Below are 19,048 nucleotides of genomic sequence, written 5' to 3'. Positions count from 1 at the left end.
GTCATCTTATACGCCGGAAAATACGGTATATTTAGCACTTACTATATGCTCAGTACTATGCTAAAATTTGTACTGTTGTGTTGAATATGGAAAAAATCAAGGAAATAGTACAAAAATATAGCAACTATATGCACAAACTATAACTTTTACTGAATGTGTTGGCCAAGCACAGATTGACACATAGTAGATATTCAATAATTCCTAGTTAAATGATTTTATGTGAAAATATGTTTTTTTCTGGAGATGTTATATAGGTGCTTTGAATATCAGGTGATCCCGAAATAAAATATATCAAATCAATTCACCAAAATTTTGTTTCTCAGTACAGGGTTAGTTCTGGTTATTTGGAGATATTCCCATGATCAGTTTAACTATTGGTGAAATTTATATTTGCCATTAATTAAATAAATGGAAATTTGGTCATTAATATTATAATACTCATAGAAATATATATCTGTAACAAAATATTTATGCAAATAGCTTATTTATGTAAAAGACTTTAGAGCTCAAAGATTGATCAAATTCCATAAAGAAATACGCTTCCACTTTGATATCTATCTGAAACGGATGCGGAATGGTATTGAATGTAAACTGGTTGGGAAAAGAAAAAAAGAACCCTGCCTGCCATGGCGAGTGTCACTCAGTTGGTTGGAGTGTTATCAGGTACACAGATAGGTGGCATGTTCGATTTCCTATCAGGGCACATACCTAGGTTATCGGTTTGATGCCCAGTTTGGGGTGCTTACAAGAGGCAACTGATTGATGTTTCTCTTTCTCTCTCTTTCTCTCTCTTTCTCCCCCCTCCCTCTCCCTCTGCCCCCGCCCAATTGCCCTTTCTCCCTCCCTCCCGTTTTACCCTCCTCTCTATAAAATCAATAAAAATCATGCCCTCAAATGAGTATAAAAAAAAACAAACATGTCTGACAAACAGGCTTATGGAGGCTTAAGAGTTATACTTGTCTAGATTTAGAATGCTTCACACAAGTGGAATATACCTGATTTAAAAAAAAAAATTAAAATAACATTTTAATACATTTATTTAAAATATACCAAATGAAATAACTAGTTCAGCATAGGTTTTACAACAGGTTTCCTTTAAAGGAACAACCTTTTTTTTTTTTAATTGATTAAGGTATTACATATGTGTCCTTATTGGCCCCCCACTCATGCCCTCAACCACCTGTTTTCTGTGTTCATTGGTTAGGCTTATATGCATGTATATATAAGTCCTTTGGTTGATATCTCTCCCTTACCCCCACCGGCCCCTACCTTCCCTGAGGTTTGACATTCTGATTGATGTTTCTCTGTCTCTGGATCTGTTTTTGTTCTTCAGTTTATGTTGTTCATTATATCCCTTAAATGAGTGAGATCATGTGATATTTATCTTTCTCTGCTTGGCTTATTTCACTTAGCATAATGTTCTCCATAGCCATCCATGTTGTTGCAAATGGGAAGAACTTCTTTTTTACTGCAGCATAGTATTCCGTTGTGTAGATGTACCACAGTTTTTTAATCCACTCATCTGCTAATGGGCAATTAGGCTGTTTCCAAATCTTAGGTGTGGTAAATTGTGCTGCTATGAACATAGGGGTGCATATATCCTTTCTGATTGGTGTTTCTAGTTTCTTGGGATATATTCCTAGAAGTGGGATTATTGGGTCAAATGGGAGTTCCATTTTTAGTTTTTTGAGGAAACTCCATACTGTTCTCCACAGTAGCTGCCCCAGTCTGCATTCCCACTAGCAGTGCAGGAGGATTCTTTTTCTCTGCATCCTTGCCAGCACTTGTCAATTGTTGATTCGTTGACAGGTGTGAGATGGTACCACATTGCTGTTTTGATTTGCATCTCTGTGATGATTAGAGACTTTGAGCAGGTTTTCATATGTCTCTTGGCCTTCCTTCTGTCTTCTTTCGAAAAGTGTCTATTTAGATCAGTTTCCCATTTTTTGATTGGGTTGTTTATCTCCTTTTGGTTAAATTGTATGAGTTCCCTGTAAATGTTAGAGATTAAACCCTTATCATTGATATTTGGCAAATATGTTCTCCCATGGCAAATAAATGAAACTAGATCACCAACTTACACATTGTATGTTTAAGATGGGTATTAATTTTGTATCCTGGTACATTGCCAGTTTCAATTATTTAATCTAATAATTTTTTTGTGTGGAGTGTTTAGGGTTTTCCATGTACATTATCATGTCAATAATGAGAAATTTACTTCCTCCTTTCCAATTTGGGTGCGTTTTATTTCTTCTTGTCTGATCGCTGTGGCTAGAACTTCCAGTATTATGTTGAATAGAGTGGTAAAAGTGGACTTCCCTGTCTTATTGCTGTTCTTAGGGGGAAATTGTTCTAGATTTTGCCAATAGCATATAATGTTCACTGCAGGTTTGTCATATATGGCCTGTATTATGTTGAGATATGATTTCTCTATTCCCACTTTGAAAATTTTTATAAAAAACAGGTGTTAAATATAAATTATAAGGATGGGTGTTGGGTTTTGTCAGATGATTTTTCTGCATGCATTGATATTATCATGTGATTTTTATCTTTCAATTTGTTTATGTGATGTATCACATTTATTGACTTATGAACATTGTACCAGCCTTTAATCCCTGAATAAATCTCACATGCTCATGTTGTATGATCTTTTTAATATATTTCTGGATCTGATTTGCTACTATTTTGTTGAGGATTTTAGTGTCTATGTTCATCAAGGACAATGGCCTATAATTTTCTTCCTTTGTCGTGTCTTTATTTGAAATTAAGGTAATGCCTCAAAAGAAGAGCTTGGAAGTGTTTCTTTCTCTTGGATTTTTTGGAATAGTTTGAGGAGGCTAGGTGTTAATTCTTCTTTGAATGTTTGCTAAAACTCTCCTGTGAAGCCATCCAAATTAGGGCTTTTGTTTGCTGGGAGTTTTTCTTTTATGGCTTATATTTCATCAGTTGTTATTGGCCTATTAAGATTTTCTGATTTTTCCTGATTCAGTTTTGGGACATTGTATTTTTCTAGGAATTTGTCCAGTTCATCCACATTGTGCAGCTTGTTGGCATATAGTGATTCATAGTATTTTCTTATAATTCTTTGTATTTCTGTGGTGTCAGTTGTTTCTTCACCTCTTTTCTTTCTGATTTTATTTATTTGTGTCTTCTCTCTTTCTTGATGAGTCTGACTAATAGTTCATCAACCTTATCTTTTCAAAGAACCAGCTCTTGGTTTTATTTATTTTTGTATTTTTTGTTGGTTTGTTTCTCTGTGATTTATTTATGCTCTAGTCTTTATTATTTCCTTTCTTCCACTTACTCTGGGCTTTTTTGTTGTTGTTCTCTTTCGAATGGCTTAATTTGTAGGGTTACATAATTTATTATTAATTTTTCATGCTATTTTTAAGTAGACCTGTAGTGCTATAAAGTTCCCTCCCAGGACTGCTTTTGCTGTGTTCCAGAGTTTTAAAAAACATTTTTCTTTATGTAATAGGTAACCCATTCATTGTTTCGTAACATGCTATTTAGCCTCCATTCATTTGAATTTTTTTTTATTAACATTTGAATTTTTTTGTGTGTTTTTACTGTAGTTGGTTTCTAATTTCATTACATTGTGATCTGAGAAGATGCTTGATATTTCAATCTTTTTGAATTTGTAGAAACTTGTTTTGTGTCCTAACATGTGGACTATATTTGTGAATGATCCATGGGCACTTGAGAAGAATGTATATTCCACAGCTTTGGCATGAAATTTTATATAATAAAGAGGTAATATGCAAATTGACTTTCATGCCCTCGCACAATATGGTGCCCCCATGTGGTCAAAGAGGGCTGCCACAAGATGGCCAGCAGGGGAGGGTTATTGTGGGTGATCAGGCCACCAGGGGAGGGAAATTGGACGGGGGGGACCAGGCCTGCTGGTGAGGACAGTTGAAGGGAACCAGGCCTGCAGGGGAGGGCAGTTATGGGGGACCAGGCCTGCAGGGGAAGGTAGTTGTGGGGGTGTGACCAGGCCTGCAGGGGAGGGCATTTGGGGGCAATCGGGCTGGCAGGGGAACAGTTAGGCGTCGATCAGTCTGGCAGAGGAGTGATTAGGGGGTGATCAGGTTGGCAGGCAGGCGAGCAGTTGGGAACCAGAAGTTCTGGATTATGAGAGGGATGTCTGACTGCTGTTTTAGGCATGATCCCCCTGGGAATGGGCCTAAACCGGTAGTCAGACATCTCCCAAGGGGTTCCAGATTGGAGAGGGTGCAGGCTGGGCTGAGGGCCATTCTCCCCCCCGCCCCCCCCAATGCAAGAATTTCATGCCCCGGGCCTCTAGTGTTCTATAAATGCCAATTAAATCTATCTGTTCCAGTGTTTTATTTATAGTTACTGTTTCCTTGTTAATATTTTGTCTGGAAGATCTATCCTGTGAAGGAAGTGTAGTGTTAAAGTCCCCTACTATGATTGAATTGTTGTTGGTCTTTCCATTAAAGTCCTCTAGAAGTATTTTTATATATTTTGGTGCTCCTATATTGGGTGCATATATGTTTACCAGGGTTATATCTTTCTGTTGGGTTGATCCCTTTAGTATTATGTAGTGACCTTTGCTGTCGCTTGTGATGGCCTTTATTTTGAAGGCTATTTTTTCAGATATGAGTATTGGTACCCCAACTTTTTTTCCTATTCTATTTGCATGGAAATTTTTTCCCATTATTTCAACCTCATCCTGTGTGAGTCTTTTGTTCTGAGGTGAGTCTCTTGTAGACATCATATAATTGGGTCATGTTTTTCTTTCCATTCACCTACCTTATGTCTTTTGATTGGAGCATTTAGTCACTTACATTTAAGGTAATTATTTATAGACTAGAGCAGTGTTTTTCAACCTTTTTTGGGCAAAGGCACACTTGTTTCATGAAAAAAAATCACGAGGCACACCACCATTAGAAAATGTTAAAAAATTTAACTCTGTGCCTATATTGACTATATATAAAGTAATTCTCTTGAATAGGAATCAAATAAACACAAAGAAAGTATTTTATAATTACTTTTTTATGAAATATTAAGTAAACAAAATAGTGAAAAATTATAAAATTATTGTCTTGTCTGCACCTACGGCACACCAGGCAACATCTCGCGGCACACTAGTGTGCCGCGGAACAGCGGTTGAAAAACGCTGGACTAGAGGCCCAGTGCATGAAATTTGTGCACTTGCGGGGGGGACAGGGGTCCTCATCCCAGTCTGCACCTTTTCGCAGTCCAGAGCCCTTGTGGGATGTTCATCTGATGGCTTAGGCCAGCTTGGACATCCTTAGTGCTGCCACGGAGGCAGGAGAGGCTCCTGCCACCGCCTCTGCGCTCGCCAGCTGTGAGCCCAGCTTTTGGCTGAGCGGTGTTCTCCATGTCATAATGACAGGCCGTTCCACCATTTGGTTAATTCGCATATTAGCCTTTTATTATATAGGATACTTATTTATTGTCAATTTAATTCTATATGCCTATGTTTTTTTCTCTCCCTATATCTTCTCATTCCAGTTGTCCCTTTAGAAGTTCTTGCAGTACTGTTTTGGTGGTGAAAACTCCTTTAGCCTTATTTATTTACTTATTTATTTGGTCTGGGAAGCTCTTTATTTGACCATCTATTTTGAATGATAGCCTTGCAGGATATAATAATGTTGGTTTCTGGTCCTTGCTTTTCATGACATTCCTTTTAGGCTTGAAGAGTTTCTAAGAGAAATTAGCTGTCAGCCTTAAGAGAGCACCTTTGTAGGTTACAGATTGCTTTTTCCTTGTTGCCTATAAGTTTCTCTTTTTGTCTTTAATTTTTGACATTTTATTTATGATGTGTCTGGGTATGGGCCTATTTGGGTTCTTCTTGCTTGGGACTCTCTGTTCCTACTGAAATTTTGTGACTTTTTCCTTCATCAGGTTAGGAAAATTTTCTGCCCTTATTTCTTCATACATGTTCTCTATCCCTTGTTCAGTTTCTTCTCTTTCTGGCCTCCTGATATGTGAATATTGTTACATTTCATGTTGTTCTATAGCACCTGTCTTCTGTCCTGTTTTTCTTTTCTTTTTTTCTATTTGGTTCTCTGATTGACTGATTTTTTTTTTTTTCTACTCTGTCTTCTAATTCACTGATCCAAACCTTGGCTTTACCTCATCTGCTTTGTTTCTTCCAGTGTGTTCTTTATTAATTCTATCTTTTTCTTCATAGTTACTATATCTTTTTTCATGCTATTGAGCCAATTATATGACTTCTACAAGAGACCTGCCTCAGAATAAAAGACTCACACAGGATGAGTGTGAAAGGATGGAAAAAATTTTCCAAACAAATGGAAAGGAAAAAAAAAGCTGGTGTACCAATACTCCTATCTTAAAGTATTAATAGACTTTTTCATTATTATTCTAAACTTTATGTCTGTTAAGTTTCTTATTTCCCTTTCATTTGGCTCTTCTTCTGGAGAATTAGCTTGTTCTTTTGTTTGGGGGTTGTTTTGTTTCCCCATTTTGGGTGCCTGTTTGGGTTTGTTACTGTGTATTAGGTAGATCTGCTGCATCTCCTGATCTTTAGTGCAGGACAGTGCCAATTGCTGTTTCTGACTACAGTGGTGCCTCACACAACGAACTTAATTCGTTCCAGGAGCAAGCTTGTTATGCAAAAAGTTCGTTATGTGAAATGCGTTTTCCCATAACAATACATGTTAAAAAAAATAATTCGTTCTGTAGCATAAAATATGCTAAGATGACATAAAAAAATATGCTAAGATGACATATTTTTATTTAGATACATCTAAAAACATAATTTTTTTTTAAAAAAACACACATTTTTTTAATTTTAAGACAGACTAAGTAGAGTCTACCGAATCTTGCACATCTTCATCCATTTTCTGCTTTTTGGCCGATGGTTTCATGAAAAACCTGTCCAAAGTTCGCTGTGCGAGGCGTTCGTTATGCGAGGCACCACTGTAATTAGATCAGACAAAGATTCAAAGCCTCCAGAGACCTGTCTCTGCCTACAGACTGATTGTAGTCAGTCTTGAATAGCCTTAGGCAGTTGTCCACAGGTGGGGTGAGAAGTTTTCCAACAGGGTGTGGTAATTGCTAATTGTTATTTTCATTCTTTTTATGAGTGGGTTTTTAAATTATGTTTCTTCATATTTGGCATTGCTATAAATGGCTATAACATTTACTGCCAACTCTGTACAAGTGTGTGGTTTGGTAATACCAGAACCACAAATTTTAATGAAAAATAAAAGTTAAGCATTTCTACACAAGATTTTATAGTCTGACATTTCACTGCATTGGTAAAAAGACTTATTTATTTATTTATTTATTTATTTATTTATTTATTTTACTAGAGATTATTATTCAGCATGAATAAAAAACTACAATTTTTATTTTTAAACAGGAGTCACTGGTTTTAATTTTTATACATTTACACAGAATAATATAGATCTGTCCCCATTATATAGCATTTGTTTGATATACAAAATAGAACGTTGACATATCGGGTCTAGTAATAATTAATGTCGTTTTTAAACATTCGTTTAAAATCTTGCTTGGCGTTGACTTGTATTGACATAACCTTCAAACACGTGGTATCTACAGAACGTGTGAAGTGCAATTAACAAGTTTTGCTTGAAAAAGTTTGTGTTTGGTTTGGTTTTTGTTGCAAAACTAGGGCTAAGAAGATGGCGGATGAAGAGCATATTCGGCACTGCATGCTTTACGAGTTCCAATTAGGAAGAAAAGCAAGTGAGGCTGCAAAAAACATCTGTAGTGCTCTTGGTCAAGATGCAGTTAGCGCCAGAAAATGCCAGCATTGGTTTGAGAAATTTTGCGAGGGAAATTTTTCGTTAGATGACAAGAGTGGTCGAGGCCGTGTGTCCAATTTTGATCAAGAAGCTCTTCAAGCTCTTTTGGTGCAAAATCCTCAAATTACCCAACAAGAGCTTGCGACAACTTTAAATTGTTCACAAAAAACAATTTCCAATCAATTGCGTGCACTTGGCAAAGTCCAAAAGTTTGGAAAATGGGTTCCTCATGAGTTGACCGACAACAACCGTAATCAAAGAGTCACAATTTGCAGTTCGCTCCTCTCTCGTCAAAACCATTTGCCGTTTTTAGAGCAAATTGTTACTGGAGATGAAAAATGGGTGCTGTATGTTAATTTGAAAAGGCGGCCTCAATGGTTGGACAAAAATGAGGCTCCGCAGCCCACGCCAAAACCTGACTTGCATGCGAAAAAAGTGATGTTGTGTGTTTGGTGGAATTTTAAAGGAATTCTTCATTATGAACTTTTACCATCTAACCAGACCATTACAAGTGCAGTGTATAGTGCCCAATTGGAAAGGTTAGCCCAAGCTTTAAGAGAAAAAGAACCCGCGCTGATTAATCGGAAGGGCGTACTTCTTCACCACGATAACGCATGACCGCATACTGCAAGAATCACTGCTGAAAAACTGCGCCAGTTGGAATGGGAAGTTCTCTCTCAACCTGCATATTCTCCTGATATTGCCCCTTCCAATTACCATTTGTTTCGTTCTTTGCAAAACTTTCTTCTTGGAAAAAAATTTAATAATGAAGAATGCCTCAAAAATGCATTGACCGAATTTTTTGCATCAAAATCACAAGAATTTTACAACAGAGGGATTAAAATGCTTCCCGAGCATTGGGCACAAGTAGTAGAAAACAACGGCAACCATATTGTTGATTAAATTTTGTTGTATTGTTTAAATAAATTCGATTTAAAAAAGTATTAGAAAACGACATTAATTATTACTAGACCTAATACTTGAATCTATATGTAGTTAAGCAAGTAACTTGAGGAAGGTATTTTCATACAGCCTTTCATCAGAAAATAAACTCCTTCCTTTAGGCATTTCCTAGAGAGGAGCTAACACTTTCCCAAAAGACCTGGTCACTAATCCTCCTGGACCAGGCTGACTGGTAGTGGTCAGGAAAATGATGAAACTTCCACTCCAAGTGGTTAAAGTGTCCTCCTTACACTCTGATTTATTTTCCCTTTCAACTCTCCAACACAGGCACATAAACACACATTCATCTATAGCTACTGTCTGAATGAACTACTGAGATCAAAGACCACTGAGGGCTGTCATGGTTCTTGACTTCTGACAGATCTAAGTGCAATAACACTGTTCATTCCATGGAGATGCAATTTTAGGGTATTTAACAGAGAATGAAAATGATAAGACTTAATGATAATCAGATGTATAGACAAGTAACTGCTTATGCTTATTTCCACCCCCCATTCTGAAATGAGGTTGGCTTTCCTTTATATGCATATTCAGAATCAATCCTGTGCTAATTACCAAGCTCTCCACAGACCTTGACCCTGTTAGTTTTCCCTATGGGTGACATTTTCTTTTTTGGGCGAAGGTAGGTACTCTTTTAGATTCCCCTTCCATAGTCTTAGACAATGGGTATATATACCCCACAAGCACTTGCATTCCACACCAAGGCCTAAAGACACCAAGAGGGTCATTTTTCCCCCACAAGTAATTAAAAATACTTTTCAGTATTTCTTGAGAGTCACCTAGGCATGTCACCAACTCTCACTAATATTGTAAACTTAAATAGTTTGGGATAGCAAGATACCACATACACCAAAAATGAAGTTACTTTCAAATAGCACCACCTTCTTTTCACTTAAATCCATAATTACACTCAGAGGAACAATATAATTTCCTTTCCACATATTAAAAAAGGACACAGCTTATTTTTTTTAATCTAATATACAGCCTCCTATAGTTTTATGAATGTCAATTGATTTCTTTTTAACAACAAACTGAACATATCATTTTTTCACTGACCTCTGTTTTTTAAGAGCTGAGGATGCTGGAACTACATTATGATTAATGTCTGATGTGCTTTCTGGTTTTAACCATATAACATTCTATAAATCAATAATTTACCATTCAGAAGTTCTTTTTTATTCTTAACACTGTCATCCTATATAATAAAGAGGTAATATGCAAATTGACCATCACTCCAGCACACAAGATGGCCAGCAGGGGAGGGCAGTTGGGAGGGACCAGGTCTGCAAGGGAGGACAGTTAGGGGCCACCAGGCCAGCAGGTGAGGGCAATTAGGGGTGACTAGGCAGGCAGGGGAGGGTAGTTAGGGGCAATTGGAGTGGCAGGGGAGGGCAGTTAGCGCGACGAGGCTGACAAGCGAGGGAAGCTGGGGGTGACCAGGCTTGTAGTGGGGGGGCAGTTAGGGGCAATTGGGCCTGCAGGGGAACAGTTAGGGGTGAGCAGGTTAGCAGGGGAGGGCAGTTAAGGGCAATTGGGCCTGTAGGGGAGCAGTTAGGCATCGATCAGGCTGGCAGGGTAGTGGTTAGGAGGTGATCAGGCTGGCAGGGGAGTGGTTAGGGGGTGATCAGGCTGGCAGGGGAGTGGTTAGGGGGTGATCAGGCTGGCAGGGGAGTGGTTAGGGGGTGATCAGGTTAGCAGGCAGAAGCGATTAAGGGCAATCAGGCAGGCAGGCAGGTGAGCAGTTGGGATCCAGCAGTCCTGGATTGTGAGAGAGATGTCCGACTGCCCGTTTAGGCCCGATCCCACCAGACATTCCTCTAGGAGTTCCAGATTAGAGAGGATGCAGGCTGGGCTGAGGGATACACCCCTCACCCCTCATGCACGAACTTCATGTACTGGGCCACTGGTCTATTATAATAAAAGTATAATATGCAAATTGACCGAATGACCAAATAGCAGAATGACTGTCTGGAAGGCATGCTATAACATGCACTGGTGCCAGGCCAGCAAAGGTGGGTGTGATGCGATTGGTCGGGGGCCCCCACCATCGCTCCACTATTGCCCCGCAGAGGGAGGCTGAGGCCACCCGGCCAGTGGCCACAGAGGGAGGCCCAGGCTACCCAGCTGGCAGTGGGTGGGCAGGGTCTCTTTTGTGGGGCGATCGATTTGGGGGCCTCACAATTGATCACCTCACAGAGGGAGGCCCAGACCACCAGCCAGCAACACTGTGAGTCACCTAGGCATGTCACCAACTGGCCAGTGATTGCCCCACAGAGGGAGGCCCAGACCAACCAAACGATCATACCCCACATCTGTCACCTACAGAGGGAGGCAACCAGTGGGGGGGGGGTTGCAGTGCTGCACAAATGGTAAGTAGTGGCAGTGGTGTGGGGTGTGGGTGGGGCCAGCTGCTGGGAGCCAGGGGAAGGTTCTGATCGCCGGACAGGCCTAGGGACCCTACCTGAGGGGTCCTGGATTGCGAGAGGGCACAGGTTGGGCTGAGGGACATCCCTCCCCAATGCATGAATTTTGTGCACTGGGCCTCTAGTTGATAATAATATTCAAGCTGTACTTTTTAGGCACCAAAAATTTCACATCCAGCTTGGTTACAAACAACCTTAAAATACTTTGAACCAAATCAAACCATTGCAAAAGGAACATTCCCTTTAGAGAGCATTCAAAAAGCAAATTATCACATTTTTTTTGGTGTTAAATAATTTCTCCAAATCATTCTCTTAATGGGCCTCAAAAACTCCACAGTGTGGGGTAAGGAGTTCTCTAACAGGGTGGGGCAACTGCCTTCCCCCCCAGGCGAATACTGCCTGGTTAGCAAAGGTCTGCTTGAGAAAGTTGTCCTCTGCAGCATGAGGGAATGACTCAGCACAGGAAACCTGGGTATCTGCCTTCCAAGCTCTAACCCCAGAGCCCCAACTCTAGATTTTTCTCACACATCTCCAGTCCACTCTGCCCTCCCTCTGCCAGAGCACCAGGTGAGTGGATGCATAGGCAATTTTGTACATTGTCCCTTTAAGAGGGTGCCTGCATTTCTAGCTGTCTCTAACTGGCAGGCACAACCCTGCTGTTTTTCACAGTCAGATGTTATGTGTGTACCTTTCTCAGTTCTGGTGCTCTCTCCTGCGGCCCTGATTCAGGTTTAGATCCTAGAGTTCTCAGTTGCAACTCCCCTCAGCTTGAGATATGTCTTCCGAACTTCAGCTGCTGTCTGTCAGAACCCTGCCAGCCCTTTTGCACCTCCACTCTTCCTATAGTCTCTATGCAGTCTCCACTTTCCATCCTTGGTTATCAGGGTTCTCACCAGCTAGTCTTCAGTTTATTATCCAGGATTTTTTTTTTTTTTTTTTTTGTATTTTGGTTGTAATTCCGGTTTGGTTCTGGGAATGTGTTTGTGCAGCATCTACTTACTCTGCCACCATTTTAAATCTCCTCCCTTAGTCATAATCTTAATCATGGATGATTTTTAAAATTTTTCTAGTAGTTCTTTGTAATTCATTTCTTGGAAATACTGGCTGATAAGTACTTAGAAGGTTTACTTTTTTCTTTTTACTGTAAGAAGACCTATTTTCTAATTATGGCAAATTAAATTTAGGGAGAATATTGAAAATGAAAGGGCAATACCCATGGTTATAATAAAAATAATGTTTAAAATTTCTATGCTACTTAAGGAAATTACATGTGCTATTTAAAAAAATTAAATATCATAAAAATACATTATATGGAAAGAAAAAGTCCCTCATAATCCCACACTCACAAATGCTCAGTAGTAACATTTTACATTATTTTTTTCAAAACCAATTTTAAAAGCTCTTTTAATGTATTAAATAAATGACAAGCAAAACATGAGAATCCTTGCAATGTATTTGAGGGATTTAAGGAGTTGAAGATTTTTTTCAACATGGACTGGAAATAAAGTTAATGGAACAAAACCAAGCCAAAGAGTATACATAGGAAAAGTTTTGAATTTGCAATCTGCAGGGGCCTGATGCAGCAGGGGCCAGACATGGCGGGGATCTCCCTTTTCCCTGCCCTACACGGAAAGAGAGATGAAGGAACCGGTTCTAAGTGGAGGCGGCCAGGGATTGAGAAATAATAAAAATAAAGAGAGAAGACACAGAGATAGATTTAAAGCTGGGACCTGGGTAGGCCACCATTCTGTCTGCTGGAGAGGCAGGAAGACTACGACGATAATGACCCCTCCTAGCACATTTATTTTATACCCCCAATACCAGGAAATAACACCAAAACTTAGGATCAAAGGAGCTTATTTACATTCTTAAGTAGGCCCTAGCATTCCTGTTGCTTGACTGGGTTTACATATCTAGACCTGCCCCTGCAGACATATGGGCTTGATGAAGACCAAACTGATTACATTTTTCGCCATCTTGGGGAATGTGTATTCGAGCCTTTGCTCTGCTAGTTGTCTCTGACTCAGCTGACAATTTATGGGAAAATGCCCATGCACCTTCCCAGGTGGCCCTCTACAGTAATCTTTTGTATGTTAGTAACAATTAGCAAAATTGGGAAAATGACAGAAGATCCTTGAATTGGACAAAATCCTGGAGAATTGGATAAGACCCTGAAGGTGTTCTGTAAAAAATAATCTAACATTGATCATAATAAATGAAATTGAAATGATCCTACTTCTTGCCGAAACCGGTTTGGCTCAGTGGATAGAGCGTTGGCTTGCGGACTCAAGGGTCCCGGGTTCGATTCCGGTCAAGGGCATGTACCTTGGTTGTAGGCACATCCCCAGTGGAGGGTGTGCAAGAGGCAGCTAATCAATGTTTCTCTCTCATCGATGTTTCTAACTCTCTATCCCTCTCTCTTCCTCTCTGTAAAAAAACAATAAAATATATTAAAATAAAAAAGAAAGAAATGATCCTACTTCTTTAAGCAACATGTCAGAGACTGAGTGGTTATAAATTTCTGAAGAGTAGAGTCCTTTATAGTTTTTAAAAAAGTGAGTATTTCTTAACCCCTTGTGTGAGAGTTCTGTGCTGCCTTTCTTTCCTCAGGTTCCAAAGAATACATGATTTCTTCTGCCTACTTATGAGACCAGGGATACAGTTCATATTACCTTAACACACACACACACACACACACACACACACACACACTAGCCCAAACATAGTGTGGCTAGATTTTCTGGATGTGAATAAAAAGTTGGGTTGGCTGGTAGTCTGTTACAGGAAGAGTAATTTTTGAGCCCTCTTTCTAACATTATTTTTAATTTTTCTAAAACTAATTAAAACCTGTCTCAGTTGGTAGCTAATGTGAATTGCTTTCTATTAGTTGGGAATAATTTTTACTCTGTATGTAGTATCCTCAAATGGGAAGAGAAGTATATTTCTTTCCTGTTTCTATAATACTTTTTATATCATGGAATCAAAAGGAGAATTTAGCAAAAATTATGTTTTTTGTTTTCTAAATTCATAGCACTTAGAATTAATGAATCCAGATTGTGTAATTTTCATGCTGGATTTAAAAATAGCTATTATGTTTAGAATAGAGAATGTTTATGAGATTTAAAAAATTATCGATACTTAACCTATACTAGCTTATATAAGAATATGCTGGGTATATCACCAGAAGTCTTCTAATAAGAAGTAAAATAAATAACAAAGTAAATATAAATGTAGTTATGTGCACAAATATTAATTGCTCAATATATGGGACCAAGGACAGTTTGTATCTGTTTTAATGCTACTTAATGTTCATTCCTTTATTTTGCTTCTGTTCCCTTAAGATTTCGACAGTATTATCCATAGTGAGGCAGTGAGATTTAGGGGAAGATTACAGAGCTAGCAATAGAAAAATATGTTACTAGTCAACTGGGTGACTTTGTGTCACTCAACTACTAGCATGTTCTGGGATGTCCTAATCTGAAAAATGGGTACAACATTATCAGTATCACAGGATTGTACTGAAGATAACATAAGTAACATAATTGTACTTTGAAAAATTAAGTGTATTATATAATCATAGACTCTGAAAAAATTATCCTATATAATAAAAGTCTAATATGCAAATCGACTGAACAGCAGAACAACCAGTGAAACAACCATCACTATGACACACACTTTCCACCAGGGGGTAGACACTTAATTCAGAAGCTGCCCCCAGCCTGCAGGCCCCAAGCCAGCCAAGGTGGGTGTGAGCAGGGGCCCCCCAATCACCCTGCAAGTTGCTCCACAGAAGGAGGTGACCAGTGGTTTCGGCAGGAGTGGGGCCAGTGAGCAGGTGGAGATAGGCTGGCCAAAGTGGGTGTGAGCAGGGGGCCCTGATCACCCCACAGTTACCCCACAGATTGGCCCTGATCGCCAGCCAGGCCTAGGGACCCTACCCATGCACGAATTTCATGTACTGGGCCTCTAGTTAACTATAAGATGGTTATATACACCTGTTTTAATGGGAAATTGAATGTATTAGCACCATCTTGTGGAAATATAATTAATTGTATAATAGCAATTTTAATAAGAAGACAATTTACTATAAATAATACTTTAGAGCTACAAGAATCCTTATAGATCATCTAGTTCATTAATTTAGAAACTATGTTCTATGGTACCCTAGGTTTCTGTCAGAGGAGATTCAGAATCTCCTTTAAGAGGTAGAGGATACTTATCCACAATTCTCTAATATCCCTATCTTGCTAGAGAGAAGTTAGGTATAATCAATTTTCTATGTAGTATGTCCTTATAAGATTTTGCTTGAAAAAAAGGATTCTCCTGTTTATAGTATGAAAATGACTGATATACATCTACTTCCTTTTGTACAGATAAGGAAATAGAAATTTAGAGAGATTAAAATATTTATACAAGTGCTATGGCACTAGTTTTCCAGTCTTTTAGGAATAGTCTTTTTCTAAATGTCAGTAGTGATGTTCCCTCTTTGATTCCTGATTTTAGTAATTTGAGTCTTCTTCTTTTCTTGATCAGTCTAGCTAAAGGTCCATCAATTTGTTGGATTTTTTCAAAACACTAAATTTTGGTTTTCTTGATTTTTCTCTATAGTTTTTCAGTTACCTATCATTAATTTCCACTGTAACCTTTATAACTTTCCCCCCTCTATGCTTGCTTTATGTTTAGTTTGCTAGTTCTTTTTTAATTTCCTAAGGTGAAAGGTTGCTATCTTTGTTCTTTATTGATGTTGCTTTTTATAGTTATAAATTTTCCCCAAGTCATTGCTTTAGTTCCATCCCATAGTTTTGGTATAATGTGTTTTCCTTTTCATTCAGCACAAGGTATTTTCTAATGTCTCTTGTGTTTTATTTATTTATTTTATTATTTTTTAGATTTTTATTTTATTTATTTATTTATTTTTTCATTTTTTAAATTAAGGTATTATATGTGTACATATCTTACCAATTCCCCGTGTTTTATTTTTTGACCTACTGGTTATTTAGGACTGTGTTGTTTAACTTTCCACATACCTTCCTTTTCTTTTTTATTTCGAACTTAATTCCAAATATGTGGAAAATATATTTTGTATGATTTCAATCCTCTTAAATCTGCTGAGGGTTTTAAGAGCCTAGAGTATGTTGTATCCTCGGTGATGTTTTATGTACACTTGAGAATAATGTATAAGTCTCTCATTTTGGGTAGAGTGGGGTATAGATGTTCGTTAGGTTAGTAGGTTTATAGTATTGTTTAAGTCTTCTATATCCTTTTTGAAGCTCTGCCTAGTTATTCTATTATTGAAAGTGGGGTATTGAAGCCCACAGCTGACCTCAGTATTCATACTTTTGCCTTTTATGGAATATCATATGGTTGAAATCATACAATATATAATGGTTTCAGATTTGCTTCTTCCATTCAGTAATATGCATTTAAGGTTTCTCCATGTGTTTTCTTGGCTTGATATCACATTTTTTGTGCTGAGTAATATTTTATTGTGTGGATGTACCATAGTATATTTTTCTCCATTTGCCTATTGAAGGACATCTTGGTTTCTTTTAATTTGTGGAAATTATAAATAAAGCTGCTATAAACATCCATGTATAGGTTTTTGTATGGACATAACTTTGTGTCATCTGTGGAGAAAGGCAGTTTTATGTCTTCCTTCCCATTTTGTGTATTTTTTAATACTCTCCCGAGGACATGTTCCTCCTCCCCACCCCTGATTCTAGAGAAAGAGGAAGGGAGAGAGAAAGAGAGAGAAACATTGATGTGAGAGAGAAACATCAGTTGGTTGCCTCCTGCACACCTCCCTGATTGGGGATTAAACCTGCAATCTGGATATGTGCCCTGACCGGAATTGAACCCAAGACCCTTCAGTGCATGGGATGGCACTCTAACTTCTGATCACTACTAGCCAGGGCTGTGTACCTTTTATGTCCAATTTGCTTTATTGCACTAGCAAGGATTTCTGGTACGATGTTGCAAAGGAGTGGTGAGAGGAACATCCTTGCATTGTTCTTTTTAAAAATTTTTTTTATTGTTCATATTATTACAAATGTTCCTCCCCCCCCCCCCCGTCCATTGCTCTCCTCCACCAGGTTCCCACCCCACCCTCTGCCCTTTCCCCACCCCCCATTGTCCTCATCCATAGGTGCACAGTTTATGTTCAGTCTCTTCCCACATCCCCCTCTCCCCTTTTCCCCAAGAATCGTCAGTTCACTCCCCTTCCATACCTCTGATTCTATTATATTCAACAGTTAATATTGTTCATCAGATTTTTTTAAAAATTTCCTTGGTTTTTAGATTCACTTGTTGATAGTTATGTATTTGTTGTTCATAATTTTTATCTTTATTTACTTTCTCTTCCGAAAGAACCCCCTTCAGCAATTCATATAATTCTGGTTTGATGGTGATGAACTCCTTTAGCTTTTTTTTTTTTTTTATTAGTGAAGCTCTTTATCTGGCCTTTGATTCTGAGTGATAGCTTTGCTGGGTAGATTATCTTTGGCTGTAGGTTCTTACTATTTATCACCTTGAATATTTCTTGCCATTCCCGTCTGGCCTGCATGGTTTCTGTTGAGAAGTCAGCTGACAATTGTATAGGTGCTCCTTTATAGGTAACTACCTGCTTTGCTCTTGCTGCTTTTAATATTCTCTCTTTGTCTTTTGCTCTTGGAATTTTAATTATGATTTGTCTTGATGTGGTCCTCTTTGGATTCCTTTTGTTTGGAGTTCTGTGTGCTTCCTGGACTTGTAAGTCTAATTCTTTCACCAGGTGGGGGAAGTTTTCTGTCACTATTTATTTCAGTATGTTTTTGATATCTTGCTCTCTCTCCTCTTCTGGGACCCCCATAATTCTGATGTTGGTTCGCTTGAAGTTGTCCCAGAGGTTTCTTACATTATCTTCAATTTTCTGGATTCTCTTGCCTTCTTGCTTCTGCAGAGGAGTGTCTTCTGGCTCTTTATGTTCCAAATCTTTGACTTGATTCTTGCGATCTTCCATTCTGTTTTTAGGACTCTGTAGAAAATTTTTTATTTCAGACAATGTATTCTTTATTTCTTGTTGATCCCTTATCATTTCTTGTTGATTCCTTATTAATTCTAGTTGATCCCTTTTCATATCCTCATAGGTTTTATCAACCTTTTCTAGGAAATTCTTGAAAAACCTTATAAGCGTAGATTTGAACTCTATATCCAGTCGCTTTTTGTCCTCCATTTCTTTCGTTTGTGATCTATTTCGTTGTCTTGACATTTTTGCAGCTTCCCTGATGGGGCGGAGTTTCATGGTGGAGCCTACAGGGTTGGCTTCCGTCAGCCCCGCCCTATGCGGTTCCTGAGTCTCAGTAATCCCCAGGGTCCTTCAGTACTCCTTGCAAGCACCTCTGAGAGAAAAGTGCCCTCGATTTTCGCCTGCTACCAAACAGTCTAGGCTAGGGGTGTCGAACTCAATCAGAGAAGGGGCCAAAATCTAAAATCCAGCCTAAATCGCGGGCAGAATGGTTTACTGAACAGTCATAAACTGACAATGTCATAAACTGACAGCGGAGTGCAGTGATGACAGCGCGGTGCGGGCCACATTGCAAGGCCTGGCGGGCTGGATTTGGCCCGCGGGCCTTGTGTTTGACACATGTGGTCTAGGCTCTCCCCCAATGAACCTGGAACTGGGGTTCAGTTCAGTTGGAAGTGGAGTTGGAGGTGGCGTTCAGAGCAGTCTGGAGCCCTAGTCTCCTTCCCGCCAGGGCAATCCCATGGCACAGCCAACCGTCCCTTCTCTGCGCGCAATGTGCGCGCCTCCGGAACCTCCTTTTGCCACTCCCCCGGGGTTTCGCCTTACAGCCCAGCTCCCTATGGATGAGCCTGGGTCCCCGGGGTCTGGCCTAGTAC

General features: G+C 39.0%; 1 protein-coding gene across 1 annotated transcript in view; it reads left to right on the top strand.

The window, feature by feature from the left end:
* The window catches only part of TEX11 (testis expressed 11), a gene marked incomplete at its 5' end in the record, with an annotated part of 308,295 nt that overhangs the window by 83,933 nt on the left and 205,314 nt on the right, over nucleotides 1–19,048 (top strand). The window lies entirely within an intron of this gene.

Source organism: Pipistrellus hanaki, assembly GCF_964339955.1.
Source record: "Pipistrellus hanaki genome assembly, chromosome: X".
Classification (NCBI taxonomy): Eukaryota; Metazoa; Chordata; class Mammalia; order Chiroptera; family Vespertilionidae; genus Pipistrellus; species Pipistrellus hanaki.
The sequence above is the reverse complement of the archived record's forward strand: the minus strand, read 5'-3'. Positions and strand labels throughout refer to the sequence as shown.